The sequence below is a fragment of the Calypte anna genome, chromosome Z, assembly GCF_003957555.1.
Source record: "Calypte anna isolate BGI_N300 chromosome Z, bCalAnn1_v1.p, whole genome shotgun sequence".
In the NCBI taxonomy this organism is placed as follows: domain Eukaryota; kingdom Metazoa; phylum Chordata; class Aves; order Apodiformes; family Trochilidae; genus Calypte; species Calypte anna.
In genome coordinates, this window is record NC_044274.1 from 15,816,139 (window position 1) to 15,841,498 (window position 25,360).

A 25,360-nucleotide genomic window follows, 5' to 3' on the forward strand; every position below is an offset into this window, starting at 1 on the left:
GTGTACCTGCTTATGCAGGGGGTTAGAACTAGATGATCTTTAAGGTCCCTTCAAACTCAAACCATGCTATTATCTTATGATTCTGTGATCTGCAAACTAAGGGTGTAGTAAAATCCCCTCATCCATAGAAGCCCCTCCAACATTCCAACCCTTCTAATATTATTGTTTATATGATTGTTTATATGATATGCCTCAGCACCCCATCCAGATCATTAATAAAGATCTTAAGGGGAACTGGCCCCAAAACTGAACCCTGGGGAACTCCACTTGTGCCCAGCTACCAACTGGATTTAGTACCATTCACCATAACTCTTCAGGCCTGTCCAGCCAGCTAACCAAACCATGAGCTGCCAGCTTCTTTAGGAGAATGCTGTGGGAGACAGTGTCAAAGGTTTTACTAACATCAACAGTTAAACAACACCCACAGACTACCACGTTCACCAAGAGGGTCACCTGGTCATAGAAGAAGATCAGTTTGCAAAGCAGGACCTCTGATTCATGAACCCCTGGTGGCTGGACCTGATCCCCTGGCTGTCCCGCACTTGCCGTGTTAGCTCACTTAAGATGAACCCCTCCATAATCTTCCCTAGTCCTGAGGTCAGGCTGATAGACCTGTAGTTTCCTGGATCCTCCTTCCAGCCACACACAGGTGTGAATTCACATAGGTGAATCTCCAGTTGTCTGGGTCCTCTCCTGTCAGGACTGCTGATAAATGATGGAGAGTGGCTTGCCAAGTTCCTCTCCCATCTTCCTAGTACTCTTGGGTGGATCCCATTCAGCCCCATAGACCTGAGTGTCCAGGTTATAGTAACCTGAGTATCAGGTTGCTAACTACTTCATCCTGGATTACAGGGTGGCTATTCTGCTCCCCATCCCTGACTTCCAGACTTGGGATAACTGATCTGACTACTAATGACACAGGCAGAAGAAGGCAGTAAATATCTCAGCCATTTCCTTATTAGTGATGTTCATCCCTTCCCTGTACAATAAAAGATGGGAGATCTTCCTTGGCTCTCTTTTTCTTTTTAATGTATTTGTAAAAACATTTTTTGTTATCTCTTACAACAGTAACCATATTGAGTTCCAGCTGGGCTTTTGCCATTCTAATTTTTTCTCTACAGGATCTAACAAGATCCCTGTTCTAGGGGTGTAAATCAAGAAGACTTACTCTTCTTGATTTGCCTGCCCCTTGCCCCCCTGGTAAACTCTTCTTTATTTTCATGAGTCCCAGCAAAAGCTCTCTGTTCAGACAGGACCATCATCTTCCCCACCAGTTCATCTTATGGGACGTGAAAGACTAAAAGACTTTCCTTCTTGAAGAATTAATTTCCAGTCTTTCTTGACCCCTTTGTCGTTCAAGACTGTCTTCTAAAGGACTCTCTCAACCAGTATGGCTGGAATAAAGTAAAAATGCATAATAGAGCTCAAGTAAGAAGGGGAAAGGCAAGAACATCAGTACAAGGGAACTCAAACTCATGGAAGCTGTAAAAGATGCCTTGTACTGTGCAAGTTGCATAATGCTGGATCATGAAGAATGGCAGTCTGTAAGATTGTCTTCTCCTTTTTTCTTTACCAATTTTGTTATCTGTGCACCAGCAGGGAAGAAATCATCTTGTGTCTTCAGATGTCTCAGGAGTGATTTTCTAGGAGGAATCCTTGCTTCTGAAAAGCCCTAAAAATTCTCACCACATCTCCAAGTTACTTTTCATCCCAAGTTGAATCTCTGAGCCCCATATTATTAAACTGAAGGACTGCAGCCTGCTTAGTTACCAGTTAAGGAGCTGTTTTGCATGGTCCCTATTGAGTCACAGAATTAAGTCACAAAATAATTTAAATCAGAAGAAAACTCTCCAGATGCCTAGTCCAAATGCCTGCTGAAAACAGGACTGGGTTTGAAGTATGATCAAGTTGCTCGAGGCTTTGTCAAGTTTTGAATGTCTTCAGCAATGGACACTCCATAAACTCTCTGGCAAACCTGTTGCTGTCATTGACCATTCTCACTGTGAGGAAAAATTATATTTTTATTCTAATATCAGAATAGCTTCTGTTGTCACCAACTCTCATGATCTCCAAAGCTGCTGTAGATCTTCACCTTCCCTACCAGCTCTTCCTTAGTCACTGGTCCTGCAAAGCATTTTCATCAGTTTGTCTGTCCATTGTGTGTAACCCAGGGACTCAAATCATACAGATTTTCAAAGTAAATATTTATCTGACATTTCTGAGGAAAATTTATACATCTGTAGCTACAGGTGCTTTAGAAGGTGGATTGACAATAACACAAGAATAACAGGCCCACTTCAACCACAGTTCAGCTCATCCTGAAGCAGATGTCCATAAAATGCAATGTCATTGCACCTGTTTCTCTCTGCTGACTATAAATGCTTCTGATTGTACTGTGTACGTCCTAAAACTGAATGACATGGATCTCACTTTTGCTGACTCTTACATAAATGACCACATCTTTATGTTGCTTGTGGATGTTAAAATCCATTCTACAAGCTAGAGTACAGACTTACTGAATGTGATAGATTATATATTTTGAAGTGCCTATTCACTAGAAGGATGTTGTTGCGGCATTAGCAGCACTATATTTTCAGATTTAGCATTCACTAGAAGGTACTTCAATTTATCACAACACTTTATTGGCAGTAAATATTGTGTTCCTTTGGTCCAAAAAGTTTGCAAAGCCTTTTACATTAATGTAGATTATAAGGGCTTTCTCACCCATTGTGCTCACTTGCTGACATGTTGATAACTTTGTCTTCTGTTAATGTTCAACAGTGACATAATGTTTGACTGGATTAGACAGTATGAATTTCTTGTATGGTCTGTGCAAGCCTAGACAGAGTTTTGTTGATAGAAAAGATCTGTCATGGACAGGAATGTGGAAAAATGCCAGTCTGACTGGAAGTTCAAAGGAAAGCAAAAAATATTACTTTCTGTCATCTTGAGAGAAAAACTGAATCTGTTTGCTCAGATACACTGGCCTTGTGGAGAAGGTTCACAGGTTCTTTTCTTTCCATTTCAGTGTGTATAAAAATAAATAGTAATGGAGTGAAAAGGTGTTTTTAACTTTCAGGCTTCCTTTCCCCGCTCAAGAGCCTCATTCTCAAACCAGGCGAAATATCTCTCCCTAATTAGTAGCAGATGCAGCAGTACGTGCACAAGCGTGTGTCAAGAGAACATTTGGAAATCATAGCAGAAGGTACCATGCCAGATAGGAAAGGAATATGTGAAGCTGAAGCAAGGAGTTGTTAAGGGAGTTCAACAGTTGTTTTGTAAAGATAGGGAGGGAAAGGGGGCAGCTGTTACGGGTTTTTAGGTAACGCTGAAAATCAAGCGCGTGACACCTGCTCCCCTTCAGCAATGGTCTTCATCTGTTATTTAGATACATCAGAAATGCTTAAGAATGTGAGGAGACACCTCCATAATTTATCTTCAAAAATGCGTTTAAAACATTTACAAATTTTCCTCCTCCAGGAGCTTTCTAACAGTCTAATGTCCCCATTTTCACTTTTCGTTTTTTTTCTCTTGCTATCACATTGTGTAACAGACACAGAACAACTGCAAAGACATTAATGACTTTACCAAGACAGAAGAGCTGCCTCCTACAAATAACATACAGGCAGACAGAATTAAAGAGAAAATATTTTTATATCACCTCTTGTAGCAATGATGCTATGATACTGTTATTTTTATTACTTCTGATTATGTTAAAAGAACAGTAATAGATAGGATATGTTTAATTGAAATTTTTACTGGGTCCCCTAAATGTACTTACAGCAATCTCAATGTACTTAGCCCTTCAACTGCAAATTTGCTAGCTTGTAACTGTGTTATGCTGATTTCACAAAAATATTTTTTTGCTCTGGTGGTTTTTTTGTTTTATTAGAATAGTGCCACTGATGAAATGTAGAGTTACATTGCAGGGGTTCTGTCAGTGTCCCTCAACACTTTGACTACAATCCCTTATGTAAAGGATAGATTGTGATTTACAAATACTGATACTTTCAGTGTATTTTTTTTACCACTCTTTGCAACCTAATCCAAAATCTGTTGTCTGAGAAAGAGATTTAAAATGTATTTTTAAATATAGTTGCAGAAGTAGGACCCATAAGATTTATGGTTCATGAGTGAATAGCAGGGTGCAAAGCCTTTGACACGCACTTAGCCCACAGCTGCATGACCAAGGAAGGAATCTCTGGTGTTCTACCAAGCACTGATGCAGCTCTTCTCTCCCCTTCCCCTTCTGACGTGCTCTGGAGGAAGGATCCATCCAGGAAATCTGGTTTTGTATTTCCCCAAAGCCAGTTTTTGATGTTAGGAAAATAGGAATGAGGTTGGCAGTCCTGCTTCTCACAATGGCAAGCATTGTCAGAAACACATAATTTTTATTCTCCTTTGGGAATATCGTAATTGCTGGCACATGGTCCCCATTTTTCCTATTGTTTCTCTGCGTAACGAGAAGAGGGGAGACAAGCTTCACAAGGGCAAGGAGAATTGAGCTGTAGCCTGAAAATTCCATAGTACCCCATGTGAGGGCTCAAAATAACGGCATAGAATAAGGTAACTACCCTCACAATGCTGGAAGAGTTCTGCTTAGTTGCTGTTTCCCAGCTGGGTGTGGAGTTAGATAATTTGCAGAGATTCTCTGTAGACACAAGTTCAGACAAAGTGACTGGTGTTAAGTCACAAGGAATGTTTCAGTTCCTAAGTGCAGAAAGTGATTAATAAGGATTTCTTGTTTGAAATATTTTTCAGAAGCACATCAAAATCATCTCACAGAAATTTGTGGATTTGCTAAGTGAAATATTCTAACAGAAAAGAATTGCAACTGAAAATTTGTAACCTGTGCTTACACCAAGCAAGCTTTCAGTTGCCTATTTTAAGAGTTACCAAACTCCTTTAGGACATTTTCTACCTAATATTTATACTCTTACATAAGCTTATTTTTGTAACCTTTTTGTAGAAAATGTCTGTAGAAACTACTCTGTACTCTGTTGTAATTACTGCTCCAATCTACTGCTTTGCTAGCAACCGTTTGCTTTAATGAATCATGAAGGATCCATAAAATATATTCATAATATTTATTTTACTGTTGTTAAGTCAGTGTGTTCTTGTGTGATTGTGCAATGTGGAGAGCTTTATAAATACTTAAAAATACTGCTGACAAGCTGGAGGCATTCCAGGGGAGGGCCATGACGATGGATAGAGGGTGGGAACACAGAATATACAAGGAGAAGCTGAAGAAACTGGGTTTGTTTTCTATTACCTACAGGAGCTTTTCTGGACAAGACGGTTTCTTCTGAAAAGTATGCACAAAATAGCAAGGGGCAATGGTCAAAAACTGCAGCAGAGGGTGAGGAGTTTGAGCATAAGGAAAAAATTCCCCTGCAAGAGCAGCAGGTTTTACATGAGAGGCCATAGGATCTCCATCTTTAGTGACACTCAAAGGCCATAAGCTGTCTAATCTAACTCCAAAGATGGCTTTGTTTTGAATATGAGGTTGGACTAGATGACCGCCAGAGGTCCCTTCCAATCTAAATTATTCTGTCTTTCCCATAAATAAATGCATCACAGATAGGCACAAATTTGTGTACTCCTCTGCACTCCAAGCTCACCGATGATAGAACAAGTGTAGGCAGTGTTGCTAACACTTTACATGATTATGATTGCCTAAGTCTTCCTACTGAAATGTTCCCAATTACCTGTAGCCCAGCAGGGAATTGTCTTTTCCTGTGTTTGTGAAAACGTATTCAGATTTCACTACTCCTTGGAGAATTCTCAGTTTTGTGTGTGCGTGCTCAATAGAAATTTGCTTGCACTTAGTAACTAAAATCTCCAAAGACGCTGACATCACAGTTTGCTTCTGCTCTCGTAGCAATTAGCACTGAGGAGGCTGCCCGGGCTGCCGGCGGGGGATGTGCGAGCACGCTGTGTCCCGGGGCTGCAGAGATGGAGCGGAGCTTCTCTGAGCGGCCACAGGCAGCTGCTGCGGGCTGGGACGAGGCCAAGACCCGGAGAGGAGAGCAGGAAGCCTGTCTCCTGTGTGTGTTCAGTGACCCCCTTGTTGGTGCCAAGGCAGTGTGGGGGAGAAAATAGGTTGAAATTAAGCAGGGACAGGAACTCAACTGGGGGAAGAGAATACAGGCAAGCTGTGTATCCAGCTGTGTAGATGTGAGCTGAAAGTCTCAGAGGCCTTCTAGATGCCTGTCTGCATTACTTACCTGCTTGCATTCCTTCAGGGCTTTTTCCAGCAGTGACCCTCTCCATATTACAGTTGAAGCTACCTGGAGGTGTTAAAGTTTTCTTGGGATACTCCTTCAGAACAATGTTATCTGTGGTGCAATTGGATCCTGCCCTCTGTACAGCTTCTGGTGTGTTATCTGCTGCTGGCTTTTTAACAACATGCACATACTCCCTAAAGGTGATCTCAAATTGAGTAACTTCAGGGCAGATGAGGCAAGCAGCAGCCAGAGTCCCTGTTTGTCTGACAAGACACATGCAATCCGGCATCCAAGAGCCTGCTGCAGTGCAGGGCATCAGGTGTGATGGACATGCAGCCAAATAGCTAGGTTGAGCTGGTTCAGACAAGGTGGAAATGAATATGTGTATACAGTCGCTTCCCATATGGTGCTGTGGCAATCACAGAAAAGATTAGGATCTTTAATGCAAAGATGCCTTCCAATGCAAGCCCGTCTTTTGTTCTGTGGGTTGTCTGAATGGAACCACATGAGGGTAGCAGGAAAATGGAAGAGGTTGCCCAGAAAGATAATTGAGGAGACCTCATCCCTGGAGATAATCAAGGTGAGGCTTGACAAGGCTCTAAGCAACCTGATCTTGTTGAGGGTGTCTCTGCTTACTGCAGAGGTCCTTTCCAATCCAAATTATTCTATGATTCTATGATTATTTCACTAATATTTTCTTACTAGTGTGTCCTTGGCCCTGCCCACTCCTGCACTTCACTCACAATGTTGTGCATATGATTCTTCAGAGCTTGAAAATAAGAGATATTTTATGCAGTCCTCACAGTTTACAGGCTTACAAACCATGATGACCCCTTCACTAGTCATCTCTCAACATGACCATGATAAATCATCATCCCAAAAACTACACATCGTCTGCTTTATCTTCATTTGTAATGTAGGAGATACAGAGAGAGTTACAGCTTCGTGAACTGTTCTGCAAGATTTACAAGGGGACGAACCTGCAACAAATACATAAATCTTTTCCTTTCTGTCTCTGGTATAATCTCAGCAGCAGAATAAGCACATGGCAAAAGTTCAGGAAATACTCTGTTCCCCCAGGTCTTCAGCTCACTGTAGTTTTACACAACTCTGCATGGGGAGCAAGCTAGAAACTACTATGAATGCTGTATTAAGGAGAGGAGTTAATGGGAGAGGTTTTTCACAACATCAGGAATATGATTCTTATTGGTGTTATATGACTACATGTTGAAAGGCTTTATTAAGCTCCTTTTCTTTACAGCTTGGTATACACTTCATTATGACATTCTGCCATGTTTTATAAAAAAGAATAAATAAGTTACTTTGCCTGTGTACCAAACAGGGAATATAGACTGCCCCATGGCTGGCTGTCTTCCCAGACTGGTGCTTATATAGTAACTTGAAAGTGAGCCTTAGAAGCGTCATTTACAGATAGGAGAAAGTGTGGATTTCAAGAGAAGAGGACAGGGCTTTACACCTTTTAAACCATGAATTTCATGCTATCCTTGCCATACTCGTCCTTTTGAGCTCTCATTATATATATTACACTCGACTCATTTCCCTGCAACAGTAAAATGGAGTAGCAGTTTTTAGCACAGCACTATGAGCTGACATGAGTTTGCCCAGTATTTTTTGACTAAAAGTAGAAGAGAAAGTTTGTGTCATTTGTGTTATGTAGCAAGTCTTATTAAGCTTATCACTTACTATCCAGAGATGACAAAAATAGGCTGACTGATCAAATAAAGTATTATTTAGCAGTGGAAAAAATATTTTAAAACATTATCAGATGGTAGTCATGCCTGTTTTTCTTGTAGGCTTCTGTTTTCAAAAGCCTTGTAAAACTGTAGTAGTTATGCCGAAGAAGACAAAAAATTCCTTTAGCCTTGTATCTGTCTCCTATCTCTCCAATGGTTGCTTAACAAATGAATAGTGAAGAGCAAAGAATGGAGCAAGCACTGAGTATTCTGTCTTCCTCCAGTGATAGGTATCTTAGTGGGTTGGAGCCAGAGGTGGTACCTTAATATTAATTTCCTTTGAAATTTTTTTCCTGTAAAGTTAAAGATTGTCTTCCTGAATTTGTTCTTAAGTGTTTTTTATAGGATTGTCCGAAGACAGTTTAGGAAATAATTTTCCTTTCCAACTCTCCTGAAGAGGGGAAAAGAGATGTGTTTTTGTGTCCATGCAGGTGTACATACCATCCTGCCCTCTGCACCATGGTGATTTCAGCCTCAGAGGTTAACTGTGTTGTAGGCCTGACACAGTGCAACTGTGTAAGGGCAGACTGAAGCAGAGAGAACCCCATCACACAGATCCACTGCAGTCAACCATGGCTGTTTGTAAGAGGTTTGCAGGCTTTCTGCATGGATAAAAAAGTAAGCAGTTTGAAAAGGGCTTGGCACTTGAAAGAGAAAAGGATTTTAATTTGAGCTCAAAATATTTGCTGAGTGATTTCTAAAGAAGAAAACTTAAGAAAACTTCTTTGATTTATAGTTTGGTAAGACATACCAGGCACATTTAAGGGGCCAGGTGTAGATTAATCTGTCAGCGTTATGCCACTGTCATAGGAATTTCCAACATGTGCCACCATGTTCTGTGCCCTCAGGATTCAAAAGGATCAGTCCTGGGTTTGGTTTCCTAGCTCAGATAACAGCACAAACATCTTGCCAACAGACCAAGACCTACCCTGACCTACAATAGCATTATAAAAGCACTTTAATAAACATAATAGGTCTATCTGTGCCTCATGTCCTAAAATTATACCCTGTGCAAGGACCAGTGCAAAATTAGGCATGGTGTGAAAGCCCTTTGTATGGTGCATAAAGGAGTTGGGCGGATTTCCACAAGATGATGGTGTGTTCATAATTGAAAAGCTATTTTCAAAATTAAGAACAGCAGAGTACTTAGAATGATCTTAGGAATAACTGAACTGTTTTGGATGGAGATTTCCATAAAAGACAGTTACCTGATACTGGGATCATCACCTCAAATAAATACATTATAGAAAAGCATCATCAAGCAACTGAATACCAGATTTTGTAGAGGGGTGTGCAAGGAAGACTTAGCAGACGGCATTGTTAGCTCTACTACTGAGATATATTTTGTTTTAACATGTTTAGCATGATTTATAGTTATTACTGCAGTCTCTTGCCTTCTATAATCTTCCTTTTTTCTCCCTTGTTGCTTAACTCAAGCTTAATCATCTAGAGATGAACTTGGAAATTTTATAAGATATACATTGGTGTTTCCCATGTTCTTTAGTTCCTGTTTTTTAATTTTTTTAATAATTGGCATTTCCATTTATTCTTATTGGGAGGAAAAAATAGTTAAAAACTTAAAAAAACAAAATGGAAAGATTAGGTTCAGTTTTTCAAATTTCAAACAAAGCTAACCTGTGTAGTAAGCTTTTGTAAAAAAAAAATGCCATCGTTATTTCCTAAGATGACTTGCTTATTCCTCTTAAACATATCTCTGATTTGCTGGAGCTGGTTATACTGTCAACACAGGGTTGTTATCCAAAATTTCAGGTTCATTTAATCAAGCGTAAATTACCCTCAGTAAGCCCATGTGAGGCAAGTGCAAACTGGGCATGCTTATTTCTTCTGTCTTTTATACTCATTCCTGCTTCTGGAGTCACACCACAAGTCAAGACAAGGGACCAGATTAATTTCTACTTCAGCCTCTTACTGCAAGATGTGTGCTCCCACATCATTTTGAATCTGTGCTAGATCACTGTCACTCAGCTTCAAGCACCTTGTAAGAAGCAATGGTGGTTTTCATTTTGGATTTTTTCCCCAATATAAGCACTTCATTGCTGGTGAAAGAATTGGGCTCAACTCTGCCTGGCTTCTCATTTCCAAATCCATGCTGCTGCCTCACACATGCTGGCACAGGCTTTTTGCAGTCACATGGGAGGCTGGTTTGGCTGAGAAACACTCCCTTTTTTTCCCACCAGTGTTAGCTGTCAGCTGCTTCCTTTGCCTGGTCCAGCGTACCACCTGGTCACAGGGGCTCTTGGAACAGGAGAGAGTGGAGCCTGGGAGCCTCCTTCTTGCCATGGCATGCCCAGCTGTGCCTGCTGTAGGAGCTGACTGAGCTGCAGTGAAGAGGAGAGATGACTGTCTCCAAATGGCAGATCAGTATCTTCAGATGGCAAATCAGAGCACCTCAGCTCCTTCCTCAAGGGCATCAGTTAAGCTCTTTGAAGTTAGAAGGCAAATCTCTAGGTCTTTCCACACAGAAAGCATGTGAGGGAGTCCAGGGAGAAGAAAAGTGGTAAAGCCCACCTGGAACAAGGAAGGCTTTAGGGCAACACTAGTGGCACATGTCCCTAGCACCCTGGGAAGCCTTCAGTGAGGGAGTTATGACACTAATGTGCTAGGATTGTTAAGGAAGAGATGCCAGTCTTGTTTGTAGAGACCAGCCAAAACACACCAAAGAACAGAAAGATTCCCTGTCCTCCCTTGCTTTGATGCTAGTAGGGAACCCACAAAGAGATAGTCCATCCTGTAGCTATTGTATATACTGACCTTCCTACTTAATGCAAATGTTATTTTATGACATGATTTGGTTCACTGTATAGATTTCTTAGCCATATCTTGGAATGTTTAAGGAAATTCCTTCATGGACAAGGCAAGGGACCAAACTGAGCATGGTCAGGGTAAGTGTAAGTTTGTGGGAGCTTGATGTAATGACAGAACTGCCTCAGTTGTGTCAAAACTCATTTCTCATGCTGTAACTGTGAAAAAGGGCTTCATGAGCTGTGGATTGTAATTGCACTGTTAACTTTATGTTTGCATTGCCCAAGAGCAGCAGTGTGTACTCAGGAATCCCTTGCAGAGCTCATCCAGACCACATGTGCTTCAGCATGGGCATCATGGCTGCTGGGCACTGTTATCCACTGTAACACCTGAAGATTTTCACCTAGGTTAAGTGTGTGAAGAGCATATCTGCATGTCTCTTTTCTCCAAGTCGCGAAGCCATAGCATCTTCTGGTGGCCTGGTGAGAAAGGGAGAAGAGAGAAAAGTTGTAAAATGCAGAGGGAAAGTTTCTGTGTCACTGGTGGGGCCTCTCTGTGACAGTCCCTCTTATTTATTGTATTACTCCTCTTTCTCAGGGAATAAAGTTTAACTCAAATATTGCAACTAGAAGTAACATTACTGGTTATATCTAGTTGGAGATTTTAAAGTTTATTTTCATTACAACTAAATTGATGCATATTTCAGCTCCCTATTGTATCAGTAAAGACACTGTCATATGTGATGCATGTGTTTTTTGCTTACCTTTTCAAACAGCTTTAATACCAGCTGGATAAAGAAAGATGTTCATGTTTCTTAAATTAGCAACATTTGTGGGGGTTTTCCTTATTTTGAAATTAAAATAGTTGTATTTGTAATTTCATTGTCTTGGGCCTGATTCTGTGCTGTCCCAGGTCTACACGCAGTAGGTAACCATACATCCTAATACCATGTCCTGTGCAGACATAGCAGAAGTTGTTTGCATTTTATTTCTGGAGTAACCTTCAGAATATGATGACTCATGTCATTCAATCTAGTGTTGTCTTGGTCGCTGACATAAACAAAGTGACAGAAACACTGAAGTTTGCCATAAACTCAAAACTTTGCAGATTTCAGTGCTGACTTGAGCCTTAAACAGCACTTTTACACCCTGTGCAGTTTGTATGTTGCCTGTGGAGATGGATTTTTATGTATGCAGCACACTGCCAAGCATTTGAGAGTCAGTGGAAGCAGTCGAGAGCATGTCTCCAGGCATAATTAGTTTCTCCAGAATATGACTGTGTTCCCTGTCCTGGCATTACCTTTAGCCCGGCTGTGTAAGGAGGGTGCTGGAGGTCACAGGGGGAGCCTTTCTCAGAGGCTTCCAGCTCAGCTTTGCAGGCCATGGTGCAAACCTTATAACACTTGCCTGGCTCCAGCCAGCAGGATTGCAAGCTGAGGTGGAATTCGTCTCCAGAGATGAAAATAAGCATCCAAACTTGAAGTGCTGAGCCAGCTTTTCTGAAGTTATTCCAGCCCTGTGGCCAGCATTCAGCACTAAGGAACATCTGCTGAGGGAAGGGCTTTTTAATGGGAATCGTGTTGTTCTTTTGGTCAGAGTCTTTACTGCAATGTTTTAGGAGACAAAGCCCGTGTTTTTCACAGTCTGGGAGGTTCAGCATAAGTGATTGATACAAACCTGTCTGACTATTGAGAATCATTCTGGCCTCAAAATCAATGACTAAGAGCAAGCATTATGGGCTTTTATTGATGAGTTCACTTGTTAGACATGCAAGCTAAGTGCAAGTAGGTCTGAAATGGAGCAACTGTGCTATACAAACTGCTTTTAGCATCTAGTCTTTTTCCTGCCATGAGCTTATGAGTTCTAATCTTTTACTGCATCTTCTGCCTTTCTGTTCTGTCTCTTGAATGTCAGCTTTCCACAGAAATACTTCGCTCTTTCTTTTAATTTGGTTTCATTTAAAAATAACTATGTAGCTGCTCAGAACAGCGAAGATTGAATCTTCTCACAGACCTACTGCTTGTTTCAGATAAGGGTTTTTTGGCTGTTTCTGACAGCTTAGTCTTGTTCTTAAGGCAAACACCAGTTTGTGAAGACTACATTCTGACTTGTTGGGAAACTAAGAATAAATATTACCCATGGCTGTAATACTGAAAAACTGGACTGATTTATTTCAGTTGCATAACCATAGATTGGTTTGGGTTGGAAAGGACCTTAAAAATCATTAGTTCCAACACCTCTGCCATGGGCAATGACAGTAAACTAGGTTGCTCTTTCAGCCTGCCATCCAGCCCCTGCTTGTTCCAGGGAGGGGACATCCTCAACTTTTTCCAGTGTCTCGCCACCCACCCTGTAAAGAATTTATGCCTAATATCTAATCTAAATATACCCTCTTTCAGTCTGAAGTCACTAGCCTTTGTCCTGCAGCTTCATGTCCTTGTAAAGAAGTTTGTCCTAGCTTTTCTGTTGCCACTTCAGGTACTGGAAGGCTGCTAAAAAGGCCTCCCCAGAGCCTTCTCTTCTCCAGGCTAACAACCCCAACTCTCAGCCTGTCTTCACAGGAGAGGTGCTCCAACCATCTCATTGTCTTCATGGCCCTCCTCTGGGCTCACACCAAACACATCTGTACATTTGTGCATGGGCTCTCTTTTCATAAACAGGTGTATGTGGCTGAAATCTTACCTTCTTCCTATGTAAAATGATTTAGTTGGTCTCCTGCTGCAGCTTTTGGCCTCTGATGATCACAGGCACTCAGCCAAGTGCTTGTTTCACCAAGTAAGGCTGCAGGGAGCCCCTGCCTCCAGTGCAGACCATGGAGTTGGTGTGAGGCCATCTCTCACTGTCCAGACTTGGAAAGATCTTCAGATCTACTCTTGAGATGAGCTTGTCACCAGCAGCTGTTTCTCCTCAGCATCTGGGAAGCATCCCTGCATCCTGCTGCCCATGCTGGGAGGCAGCAGCAGCTGCTGGGCAGAGCTGGAGGTGTCTGTGGGCAAGTGGTGTCCCTCCAAAGTGGGTCAGGGCAGCCCCGTCTGTCTGGGAAATTAAATGCCTTTCTCCTACAGGGATGGGCAGCTCCCAGCCCCAGACAGGCAAAAGCAAAACTCTCATGGTAAACATGGCTCTTCGGAATACAAAGATTTGCTGAAGTCAGCTTCCTTCCAGTTTAACAGTTGCTTTCTATAGAGTGCATTTAAAAAGAAGCCGCTTCCAAGTATAGGTGTAGTTAAGGTTTTTAGTTCATGGCTTTGGTTTTAGTCTTCTTTCTGCAAGCCTCTTTTGATTTGTTGGAGTTTTTTTGTTTTGTTTGTTTTCTCTCTGCCTTTTTCTGCCTACTTATTCAGGGCAGCTTGTTGCTTAACATGACGTCTGAAGTGACTGAAAATACAGGGATATTTAAAGATTAGATGAGGGTTTCAGCACTATAAATCTCAAGGTAAAGATTGACTGTCTGACAAATCTGTTAAAACATGGGCCATAATGTGTAATTCATCTCAGTTTTCCAAACTTCTAGTGGCCCCGCAGGGCCATCAAGATTTAGATTTTGTTTAAATAGGGATGTCCCTATGGCATAAGAATGTGAGTAATTAAGATGACTTTCTGAACCCAATTAGAATTGAAATCAACAAACATAGCATACTATGGGAAGTACACTTGGTCATCACAAACGTTAATTTTTCCCTCTTCAAATATTACTTTATCATTAAAGTCTGATCAAAGATGTAATTCATTCTCCATTTCAGCAGATTTTATTCAGGTACATCACAGTATAGTGAGCCAAAAGGTTTTCCCTTAATTTTCTTTCACTTACCAACGTTGCATATCAGCTGCTTTAAATAATTTAAATCATTGCCCCAATATTTACTAATTCTAATTTTTCCATTCAGTCTCTGTTGTCTTAAATAATATCAGTATATCCTCAGACATTTTAATTTGCGCAAGAAAAATCCTATAAATAACATTTAAAATTTAAGAGATCTGTAAGACCTCTGTAAGATAAGTGTATTTTATTTTTAAAAAAATCACAGGTAGTGAAAACTCATGGTTTCTGTATATTACTTCTGAGTGTGTGTCAGACTTCTGTGAGCAAAAAGAAATTTTACATTTACATTTCCGTGGAGATTAAGATCTAACATTTTGTGCCATGGGAAGTTCTACCTTTAATATGATGGGGAAAGCCTGGATTTCAAAAATACAGCAAAAATCAAAGATCCTTCAGAAATTGTGTGATGAGAATGAATAAATGCTTACTGTTGATTACTTTTTAAAATATGGGGAATATTTTAATCGAAGTCTTCTGCTTGAAAAAGAAGATAACATCCTTCTTCATTAAGGTCCACTGCATTCGAGCCTACCAGGACTAATGCAAAAGACTTGTGACTATGTTGGCATTGCGATAACATCTGTGAGACTTCCTTAAAGACACATTCCAAGGCAATTTCTTAACCAAATTTAAGTATTCTGAGCAAAATTGGTTGACCAGGTGGGATATGAAACAAGGTTGCCAACATTTTGTGTGAAATTGCAGTGTGTAATCATTGCTAAGGAAAGTATGTGATTATAACTTTATTCTTGAGAGCTGTCTAAATAAAATACTCTCATACAATACAGGGGGTAGATGGAATCACAGTTGCTGAGGCCATAGTCAAGATACAGAAGTCTGGCCAAATGCACACAAGTGATATGTGGTCTCTTGGAAGTTTTATTTTTCTTACTAAGGCAAAATCAACACAACATCTTCTGGCAGAAATGTCGCAGCTGCTGAGACCTACAGAATAGCAAAGGGATAATGAGAGAAAAATGAAGAGAACAAAGAAAGGTGGGCCAAAAACAAAGTGGTGTGCAATCACTGTGGGAGATGAGCTCTGCAGTACCCACCTTCAGGCTTTCCAAAGCTACCAAGCCCCCAGAGAAGGAGAAGTGTATCTCATTATAATAACTAGCGTCAATCTATAGCACATATGTCAGCGATTAATACTTGTGTTTAGAAACCTGAATATAAATGGAGCTTCCTAACTGACTGGCAATGCACAGCCTGACACATTAAAGCAAGTTCCTAGTGCCAGGATTTTCTGAGTGATGACTTTGGCTTTCGTAACTGCCCTTCCTTCCAGCTTTCTAAGCTCAGTTGGGGTTCACATAGAGAACCTCCCTTCTTCCTCAATTTTCCCACTGCAAAAAGCAGAGAATTACATGTCACAATAATTTTAGGGAGATTATGTGCCATTGTTTGAATGACAGGCATGGCATATACAATGCTCTTAATGTATTGCATGTTGAATGTCTAGAACCTGCTGACGTTAAGTGTCTCCCAGAGGAGAAGAAAGTGCTATTATTGACAGCATGTAAGAGCATTTTTGATGGACTTAAGTTTCTTCGATTGTTTTAAAGGATCATTAGGTATACCCTTATTGACAATGCCTATTAAATCTTTTGTTATTCTAAAACATGAAAACTGTATTGCTTCTATTGAATGTCACTCAGGGGAGTAAGACACACTTTGGCACAATAACCTTACAGTCTGTGCTTTTGTCAGAAGTGGAGTCCTCTTGGCCATGCCAAAGACCAACGTAACCGTAATTTTAGAGACCTGTGTTGGTCTTTAGTTAATTCGAATGTTTGCTCTTTGTTTTGTCCAGTCAGGAAATAACTGGTTTTTCAAATGGAAAAAATCAGGGCTTCACTCTGAAATCCTCCTGTGGTTATCTGAAAAGACTACTTTATGAAAAGACATCAGAGGAAGATGGGAAACAAGCCAAGTGAAAAAGGCACATTTTTTAATAGTGATCAAACTTCAAATATATCTCTGGACCCTGTATTTCAAAGCACTGAAGAGGAAAGTCCCTACCACCCCTATTTGTGAGTCTTCCCCTAACTGAACTCTGAAGTCCAGGACTGGTTCTCACAAGGCAAGAATGGGTGTTAGTGAAAGTAAGGTTCAGCAGAGGATACATAAAACTTAAATCGCTTTTGGCAGTTTGTCAGAGAAAACCAGTTATTTCCTTCATAAATCTGTCAACTGTGCTTTTGAATATGACTGTTCTGTCCAAGTCTCCTCTGCAATAGTAAAATAAAGATGAGTCTGGAGGCTTACTTCAGGCCACTCAGCAACATACAGTTGATCAGAAGATCTTTTTAGGCTTATAGCCAGATCACAGAAATAAAAGCTGAAGGAAAGTATGTATTATTCTGTTAAGCTCATCTCCCTTCTGAGTCATGAGTGCTCCCCGTTTGCGTGTTCTGTAGTGCTTTGTTCATCTAATGCTGAATTGCCAGTACTTCTGGGGGGGTTGTTTTCCACTGCTAGCTTAATTCCATCAGTCTAATACCATTGGCATGATTTCTCTCTCTCGTTTGGTATTTACATCATCATGAATTTCAGAGTAAGTTAAGATGTATCCAGCTCAGCAACTTTCCCATTTTGGGAAGAACATCAGATGCTCCCTGTTTGTAACTTTAAATGTGTCACATACATTTCCTTTAGTGTGGAAACGAATGGATCCAACTGGGATCCAAAGCATCTGTGTAAGTCATGGCCTTGAGAACTGCTTGGTACTCTAGATGGTTGGTTGTTTTTTTCAAAGAAAACTAGTTTGTAGATTAGCAAGATTTTTATATGGTTTATGTTTTTATGTGGTTGGATTTCTGATGATGAAGGGTGGAAATTTTGGCTTTATTAATACTCTTCAAAGGACAATCCTGGTAGGTCTGTAAGAACTCTACTTAAGTAGGGGACAGAAGTAATTTTTCTTTTGAAACGCAGTAGAAAGGTACTCTTACAAGAACACTGAAAAACTGCAAACTCAGATTCTTGCAAAGTTTGAGGATAAACAGAGCAGAAAACAATACTCTTATTCTTCTCTAGCTTGTTTTTAAAAATTCACTGGATCTTCTTTGAAGCTGGTTCATGATTCATAGAAATAATAAAGCTCTGAATTTCTGAATGATTAAACATCCTGGCCACAGTAATAAAACACTCTAAAAAGCACAGGAGAAATACTGCATAGCAGAATGCTCTAAAATACTCAATCAATTCAGTCTTCTTTGGGACCCAAGAAAAGATATTATGGTCCTGATGTGCAAAAAGAGTGAAAATACTGTGTGAGCCCCTGTACAACAACTTCACAGTCTCTGTAAGGTGAAATTAAGTGGCTCTCATCCTGAAGAGCTTTGAAAGAACAGCATGAGTTTCAGTCTTCAAGTATTCAAAACCACGTATAATTTTCAGTTGTCACTGTCACTGATCAGTGTGTGGGAAGTAACGCTGTGGACTGCTTTAAGGGTTCAACTTTCGTTTGGTGCACATGTCCTTGTTGTATCATGTGGATCTTGTAGCAGGACCTCTGAGATGATTTTCTAAATGACAGGTCACTAATGTCCCTTGGAGATCCGGTTGTATAAGGTAGAAATGATTCTCCTAGTAATAGCCTCTGGATGTTTTTTGTCTGATTAGATTTTATAGATATTTGGTGATTGTATCAGGGAATTTCCCTCTGGACCGAAGAACAAGATTGCTGGGGACTTTGGGGAGCTTCCTTCAAAGACATTCAGATAGTTGCTCTGTCAACAGAACTGGCATATTTTCTGCACTTCACTGACTAAAAACCACACCAAATTCTACTACTTCAAATTTCAAATGGAGATTGATATTCTCCAGGAAAATCTCTGCAGAGATTCTGTTATGTATGCAAGCCCTATTGCACATAAATCAGGCAATCATTTTTTTGAAGAATGGTTAAAATCTGCAGAAGCCAGAAAAAGCTTGAAAGTTCAACACTAAATTACAGCTCGACTCTGGTCTTCCAAAAGCAGCATAAATTAAAAGGACCAAATGTCCAAAAGAACAAGGCCAGATTGAGGGCCAGTATCTTTGTTACTTGTTGAGTTACTTCATTCAACTGTAATGTGGGTGTGGATGGGTAATAAATAAAAAGAAACATCAGGATGCATTTGTGCAGTACTTTCTCAGTTATGAAATGCAGAGATTGGGACATAGTGTCATTGGTAATTGACAATGCACAGCTGCATCTGTCTAATGAAACCTGACAAATTCATGGCCCTGCTTTTTTGAAGCTCTGATAACAGATGAGACATGATGACTAAAAACTTGTTAGACTTGTGAGAAAGACTTCAGGCTTTCTGTGGCACTGTCATCATTCTGCAGGTGTCCCTGAATAGTGGTGCACTGCATCATTTCTTGCTTGTTTTTTTTTACTGTTTGTTTTTAGAGCCACCTGCTTTCTTCTTCAGTCTCTAACCCTGACATATCCTGACATATCCTTAGCATGATCCTGGATACAAGTAGTTTATTCTCTAGACTGTGAGGATATGTATATGCCAGACCAAGAAATTGTCATCTCCACTATTAAAACAAAGCAATTGCAGGTTTGCATCAGCTCCCACGTTTCATTTACACTTTGCTAATTTCTTCTCTTTTTTGCTACATGTCTGTCTTCCTGTTACATGCAGTTACATGTCCTCTTGTGCTTTTCTTTCCAAACACATCTTCTTATCTTATCCTTTCTACCTCCTGTGTATTTGCCCACACATCTTCTTATCTTATCCTTTCTTCCTCCTGTGTATTTGCCCTTCCTCATCTTCTGCTCACTGGCTTTCGTCCTTTGCTCCACTCTTGCTGCAGCTGTTAGCTGTGCTGTACCTTTTTCTCTGGAAGAACATTCTCGCTGTTGCTCTCACACTGGCTGTTGGCTCCCTCCACCACGCAGCTGGTTGCTGCTGCCCAGCACAGGACTGTGCTCTGTGCCCCCCTCCCTGGTGTCTCAGGGGCTGTTTCTCAGCTGGGGCAACACCTCACCACAGTGTGCAGCCTTTATTATGCTGCATGGTGGTGAGCAGTGGATTTGCTTTCAGACAGCAAATTTGGCCTCAGGCTGGATATTGCTAGTGCATGTGCCGTAGAAATAAGAATGTTGGAGATTTTTGCCAGTAATGTAAAATCTGCTTGTTTTGAGAAGGGCACAGAAGACTTTTTATGATGTTTGCTATACATCATTTGTATGTGTATTGCACATACTGTTTTCCCATGGGGCCTCATTTCTGCTTCCATATTTCCTCATATGCCCTACCATATAATCTTAGTCAATACTGAACATGTACAGCAATGGCCGTAACATTATTCACTACTATTTTTTGTACATTCTTGAAAATGTAATTTCAGTTTGAGTTAAAACTATTAAAAGGTAATTGTTGTGGATTTTTTTACATTAACTGATACTTACAAATACTGTGACCTCCAGCTCTGCTTCCCTTTTTATATAAGAAATGGATATGTTATATGTATGTTATATACACATTTATGTTGATACGGAGGCCTGTAACAGAAATCACATGATTCTACCACTTCACATGGGAAGGATTGGTTTGGAAAACACATGCTAAAGACCATGGAACATGTCTTATGTCTACACCCTCACCTATCCCTATGTTGTCTCATGGGCAGTGGTGCTAAGTAATGCTACATGCTTGGTTTTCCGCCAGGCCTGAGCTTTGTTTACCTAATTTTATGTATACCCTTATGGACAACACATAAGTCAGCCATGACAGTTTCTGTTCTATGGATGCTCAGTAGCACAGAGAGTGTGGGAAACTGGCACAGCCATTTCCTTTTTTGCTGTGGAAAAGCTCTGCTTTTGCAACACTTTTATTCTTTTAGCTATTACCAATCTCACTTGACAAATAAAAGGAGAAGTTTGTTCTGAAAGAAGAGAGCTATTGCCTCCTCATTCAGTGTTACCATGCTAGAGGATTGCTTTTTTTTTTTTTTTTTTTTTTTTTTTTGTTCATTGATTACACTGCAAAATTGCTAAAGAATGCTTTGGCATTTTCCAGAATACTGTGCACACACTCCCATCTGTTATGCAGAGATGCCTACATATTATTGCTCGAAGTGACAGTCACCAAATTAGTCTCCATCGCAGAAGTGAGAACACGTTACTTTTGGACTGGTGTACCTAGAGCACAGGCTGAGTTAGCCTAGCAAGCAGCCTGATGAGGAAGTGACTTGGCTGTTGGCTCCTCATACTGCATACTGCTCTCCATATCTGTGATGTCTTACAATGTATTTGTACCAGACTGAATCTATTTAAAATATCATCCACTGGCAGTAAATGTTGTTCAATTTGATGTGCAATTTGCACAAAACTGAGTTTCCTGGTACCAAAGAAATCAGCCTGCATTTTGCTGAACATTTGTTGAGCTTGGTGGATTCAGGAGCAGAATCTAATTGATAGACCATTCACTTTCAATGTACAAATTTGAGCTACAGTAAATAACACTCAACATCTTCATAACTGTTTTCCAATTCTAGTGTAGTTAATTCCCCTATTTCCATTTCCATCTTTCTCTATTATGCTCTAGCAATGACATATTGTATATGCTTTGAGAGTTGATTACATGAGGATAGATACTGTTGCATAATGTTTCTTCGATCTTTCATTTTCATATTGGAACATGTTATTCTCCTATAAGTTTAGGTTTGCTCTAGTTTTGATAGGTATCTTCTGAAAGCTCAAAATTCTACCTTCTAAATTCTAAACCTTCTAAAATTACCACAACCAGAAATAGTTCCTTTAGACCAGAAAAAATATATCCTCTCATTCATTTTCTTCTTATCAAGCTTCTTAGTTAGCTTGATTTTTTTTTTTATAATTCATATCCTCATTATTATTTCACCTACCTAAGTACCACACCAGTAACAGATGCTACTGTACAACTTGTGTAGGGCTCCACCATCTTTCCTGCAGAGGTATTAGAGCTGTGATGTCAGGAGGACTTTCTCCAACATGGTGGTAACCTAATTCATTGCGATCCAGTTATAAACTTCAGTTCCTTACTCTTCCACACTCAGGGCTCTTTTCCTTTAAAGTTATATGTTATTAGACAGAAATTTAAGCAAAAAACCCACAACCAACCAACCAAAAAAGCCCAAAAAGCAAACAAAAAAAGCCAACCAACAAAAAAACCCACAAGAGAACCTTATCTCTAAAGGAATTAGCCTTCTGACACCTCTAGATTTTAGGAGTTGTTAATTTATTTTATGTTTTATTTCCATATGACTACTCTAAATGGAAAGCTGCAAGCTGGTAGCCCATAAACAAATGAAAGCAGAGGAGATGCCACATCTTCATTCCTAATTCTTCCTGTAAATCACACAATTGTTCCAACTACTGTGTTGGCACAGTGTCCTCTGGCTCAGCCAGAGTTTAGACCATTGCTAATCTGTGGTCATAATATAATGAGCGCAAAATGTGAAGATATTTTATTCTTTTGCAGCACAGTTGTGGTAGCTGAACATTTGCCTTCATCAGAACCTGGGGACAGGCCTAGGGACTTTTCTATCAAGTATTCTTAGTAATCACAGTGGAAGCCACATATTTACCATTTTCCCCCATTTTTTCTACTGTCTGTTGAATCTGCATATTCAACAAGCCTTTATCTTGAATTAAGTGAGTGGTTTTATTCATGACGATGTAACTGGAACTCACTGGGTCAGGTAGGAAGTGTGTATCCATGTTTTGTTTTGCTTTTCTAATCAATTTAAAATCTCTGTTTGACAGCCTTTACTTTCAGTACCCTGCTGCCTTTATGCCTAAATGCATTCAGATGATCTATTTTCTTCATTTGTCACACTATGGTACAGTTTGTTCAGGAGATGGAGCTCACACAGGGTCCTGTATAATGTTGGTAATTGACTTGTGTGGGAAACAAAGAATTCAGGAAGTGTACCCCAAGAGTGCCAAGCCTTATGCAAGTCATTATGACAAAATTTCCTTCAATCAGTCACAAAAGCTTGCTTTTTTAAAGGCTGAAATCTTCACATGGAAACTGGAAACAACTGATCAGAAAATAATTTTTCTTACAAATGAAACTGGTTGTTATATATATAATACATATATAAATGCTATATATTTATGTCTGTGTCTGTGTCTGTGTGTGTGTGTGTCTGGCAAACGAAGAGTACATAAACCCCAAACAGAACTGCTCCCTGCTCAAAAATTCCTGTGCCTGTGAAAAGAGCACCTGTGAAACAAGGAGTCCTGTCAATAAGAAGTAGAAAAGAAGGTGGACCTTAGGGTCCCACACACAGGGATATGTTCCTCTGAAGTTAGAGTCTAAGAGACCAAGTCTTAGTCTGCATTCTGTGATTACTGCTGATCTTCTCCAGTGTAAGTGATGCAACTGACGTCTGTGTTAGCATCCATTTTCCTAGAAGAGTTTGTACATCTTATATGCCTCTAATTTAGCTTGAATATAAAACTGGTGAATTCAACAGAATTCATTATTAAGACATTGCAGAGCATATAGCTAAGGTTCTGGTGGACCTCTCAAAATGTAATTTCAACTTGATTCTATTCATTTCATCATGTTGAGTGATAGTGTGACTTTATTCACTTCTGCAGATGAGGACATTGTCTGCATGCGCTTTAAATATTGTATGTTCTAGCTATAAATAAGGTATCAGCAGGCATCAGTAGAAATATTCTCATTTACAAGAGTTTTCCAGGGTATCATTTTCTTGAATTTTTAACCTTTTTCTGTAAAAATAGCTATATTTTTTCTTGAAGCATGTAGCTGAGGATAGAAACAGGAAAAGCCATAACATGTACTTTCTTTCACACTATCTGTTTATAGAAGGGAGAGACTTCTGTTGATTATAGGTATTATGCAACTGAGGCAACTTTAGTAACATCTTTGAAGTGAAGGCACAAACTTCCATGCATTTTTATTTTCTTTTGGTTTTAGACAATAGCATGATTTTCAGTTAACAAGAAAAGAAAGTTTGAAATCTGGAACACTTGCACAATTAAAAAGTTATAAATATAATACAATTCTTAAATAATTTATTCTGGTTTATTTTGGATCTATGTTACTATAATTTGCAATTTCATGCTCATGTGCTATTTTTAACAAATATTTCTGCCATGTGAAAATTGTTTGATGAATGATGTATAAGTGTGTGAAAGCTCAAATCAAGGTCAATCAGAGCTATTTTAGGGTTAAGGCCAAAGCTGTCAATCAAGTAAAATGAGGTGCAATAGTCAAAATGTTTTGTTTCGATATTTTCTGAAAAAGGACGGTGATTTTTTACCATCTGCTGAACCACTTAATTTCAAAATTTGTTTCAGTTTTTAAATCTAAGTTCAATGCAATTGAACATGCTGTCAAAGAAAGAGGAAAAAAACCCCTCAGTTTAAATCTTTCCAATCAAATATCAGTTATTTTAGATTGGAAAGATAAATTCCAAATTAATGGGGTGGAAGGGAAGGAAGGACTTTTCAATGCACCTAATTTAGGGAGTCTTTTATTTACATATGTTCAGGCCTAGTTCAATGTCTAAAGTGAGAAATGAGGCAGTGATACGGGATCAGCAAAATAGAAATAGGGTAATACGGTTAGGAGAAGGCTGGATTAGATCTTGAAGATCTTTTTCAGCCTGAGCAATTCTATGATTCTATGAAATCCGGTAAGTATTAGTCACTGCCTGACGTGGATACTCAGCAGTATACAATATGAAGCACACATTTTGAACCATTAAGTGCAAGAAATACAAATAGCTCTGACATGGATTCGCTGTCTAAGCTGTAAATGAAGGAGACAGCCTGCAGGAAGGCTGCAAAATCATCATGCGTAGGGGGAAGCATCTGGTGCATGTGGATGTCTGCACCTTCATATTTTTTCCGACTTTGAGTATAAATATTTTGTACCAAATATTATCACAGAATAGTTTCAGTTGGAAGGGACCTTTAAAGGTCAGCTAGTCCAACCCACCCGGAGTGAGTAGGGACATCTTTAATTCGACCAGGTCACTCAGAGCCCTGTCCAGCCTGATCTTGAATTGTTCCAGGGATGGTGCATTTACCACCTCTCAGGACAGCCTGTTCCAGTGTTTCACAACCCTCATCATAAAAAAAAAAACATTCTTTGTCATATCTAGTCTGAAAGTCTGATAGTCATGGATGTGGTACTACAAAGATATTTGAAAACAAATTTGTTTGCAGAGTCCAGTAGCATCACGTATCTCCTTGGCCAGGGATCATTTCACTGGTCTTAAATCCTTAGTATCTACATTTTAAGTGCCTTATAAGAAATTTTCTTAAATAATTGATCATATTTCCCAGATAGTAGAAAGACTGACTCATAGACACTTCATGTGCATGCTGTCTCCCTCTGGAAAGCTGTCCAGCTCTAGTAGGAAACATTAGCATTAGATCCTTAAAAATCAGGAAAAAGTTAAGTACTTACTTTGAAAGCAGTGAGTCATACCTGAAACTTTTGTTTTTATTTTTCTCTCAAGGATCTATGAAACTGACTAACTGCAGCAGTCATTTCTTGGCCCTACATTGTCTCCATTTTGACACAGAACAGAAAATATTGCTACAGACACAGCATAGGGTGGAAAAAGCACATGCCTAGAGTTGTCCTTATCTCTCTCAGAGCAAGGTTATACATACCCAAAGTTGTATACACAAACCTGAACTCAGTTCAAGGTAGCTACTCTAGTGAGTTAGACACATTGCAAAACACATTGCAGCTGGGTAAATCTGTTGTGGATAGTCCAGTGCCAAGCTCTAGCAGTACCACACTTTCTTTAAAGCAA

At 39.8% G+C, this 25,360-nt stretch overlaps 1 protein-coding gene across 5 annotated transcripts in view; it reads left to right on the forward strand.

Annotated features, from left to right (window-relative positions):
- The window catches only part of GHR (growth hormone receptor), a 116,936-nt gene that overhangs the window by 74,637 nt on the left and 16,939 nt on the right, over positions 1-25,360 (forward strand). The gene's annotated exons all lie outside the window — the stretch shown is intronic.